The sequence below is a fragment of the Salmo salar genome, chromosome 03 (assembly GCF_965601325.2).
Source record: "Salmo salar chromosome 03, fSalSal1, whole genome shotgun sequence".
NCBI classification, from domain to species: Eukaryota; Metazoa; Chordata; class Actinopteri; order Salmoniformes; family Salmonidae; genus Salmo; species Salmo salar.
In genome coordinates, this window is record NC_138293.1 from 6,720,893 (window position 1) to 6,723,327 (window position 2,435).

Below are 2,435 nucleotides of genomic sequence, written 5' to 3' on the forward strand. Positions count from 1 at the left end.
TAATTAATTCATTATTAAAGTTCCTAGTTAAACTGCTGGACAATGCTTTTCTTATGTTTTGTAATGTGCAATCCAAGGGTGTGCTAGCTTTCATATTTCATAGACTTTAATATATCCCAGGTTAAAAAGTTAGAGGAAACTCTGCCTCAGTCTTTTGAATACCAAACCCTGGGATGTATTTTTCAACTTACATAAACATTATCTTCACAGAAATGTGAGTGAGAACAAAATGTACATATACTCAAAATGTTTTCATCCAAAGAAATCATTGAGAGGAAATAGTCTTAGTATTAACTTTCCAAATTACCATGGAAATTATACATTACAATACCAGCTTTCGCCATTTTATGTGTACCCATGAGGTCACCAGTGAAATTGCCAAGGTCAGAGGTTCCAAGAAGTTTCTACTCGCTTTATTTCTATGGCCGTAACACTGTCATAAGGCAACACAACACGCATGTATTGGTCCTGCATATAAATGTGATCACTTTTTACAGATGTAAAAGTTATACAGACAGTGAAAAAGTCTACACACCCCTTGAACAGTTGTCAAATGTTGTTACCTTTAAAATGGATTAAATTAAAGAATTTCTACCAAACTACACAACCTACTCCACATTTTCAAAGTAAAAGACAGATTTAAGAACATTTCCTAAATGATTGTTTTCATTCCACCGAGGTTATTACATTTGGCGGGCCATTACAGCTTTGAATCATTTGGAATACATTTCTACCACCTCCTAGGGGAACATACAGGTAAATGCCAAAATAAAGGAAGCACTTGAGTAAATAAGGGATCCAAAAAAAATTGGAAGCAGGTGCTTCCACACAGGTGTGATTCCTGGGTTATTAATTAAGCAATTAACTTCCCATCATGCTTCGGGTTAGTTTCCCATTATTTTGGCTACCAACGCTAAAAGAAGAGATCTCAGTGACTTTAAAATAAGTCTCAAATGAGCATAGGGGGTTTAAAGGGTGTGTCTGTCACCAGATCACAACCCAATTGAACATTTATAGGAGATTCTGGAGCAGTGCCAGAAAGAAGGTTTTCCACCACCATCAACAAAACAGCAAATTATGGAATTTCCTCTGGAAAAATTGTTGTATCTCTTCATTGATCTTCGGTCTGCAGTACTTTCTGGGTAAGTACCGCAGCTCATATACAGATTCCTCTAAAGTTTTTGTGCTAGGTGCGTGAACTCCTGACATAAATGTAATCTTAGACATTGACCTCCATATTGAGTCTGTCTGTTAAATAAGCTTATCTCTTTCCCCCTCCCAGTGTTTCTGTTTTGAGGAACTGCATTTGAACCAAGTTTGATGAGGACCTGCGTGTGACCCGTGTTGACACCATCACCCTCTCATAAATCTTCTTCCAGGTCAAGGAGGGACAGAAATTACCCCTCTCCTGAAGTGTATATCTGCTGAAAAATCTGTTGGAAATGCAAATTGATTAAACGCTAAATCAACATCACGTTTGTAATTTATTTTCCCATTTATAGTCAGTTAAATCTCACGTAATTTGGTCAGATGCTCGATTACCATTTATGTTTACATAGTCTGTCCACGAGCGATGAATGTGCACGTAATGTGACAAATCTGGTCTGTTTCCTGAGAACCCCACAATCTCCAAAATGTTCCCTTTCAATTGCTAACATGGTTATGCAAATTTCTTCTTATTATATATATTTTTGAAACATTTCAGTTTGGGCCTGTCCTTATAGACCAATGGTGTCAAACTCATTCCATGGAGTGCCCAATGTCTGCGGGTTTTTCCTTTCAATTAAGCCCTAGACAACCAAGTGAGGGGATTCCCTTTCTAATTTAATGACCTTAATTCATCAATCAAGTACAAGGGTGGAGCGAAAACCCGCAGACACTGGGCCCTCTGTGGAATGAGTTTGACACGTGATATAGGCCAATTCCCCCAAGTGTAAAGGGTAAAAACAATAATTTTAATGTTATTGATGGTCAGTTCTTGAATCCATAACTATGAATTGTCGGCATTCTCTCCCACTCCAACTTCGCTCTGGTACTGCTCAGCCACAAACTCTGGGTATGCTCAGCCACAAACTCTGGGTACTGCTCAGCCACAAACTCTGGGTACTGCTCAGCCACAAACTCTGGGTACTGCTCAGCCACAAACTCTGGGTACTGCTCAGCCACAAACTCTGGGTACTGCTCAGCCACAAACTCTGGGTACTGCTCAGCCACAAACTCTGGCTCTCTCTAGCAATATTTGAATTTTCAAATAACTATTCGGTTTAAAAAAAAAGGCTACTTAGTATCTCATTTGATTCTTTTTTTATTAAGTCATTTTTTTTATTAAGTCATTCAAATGAGATACTAAGTTTTTTTTTTTTTTCTCCACAGTCACAAAAGTTTAAATGTAGGCCGACATGTGTTGAGTAATGAGTCCACAGTCACAAAGAGAG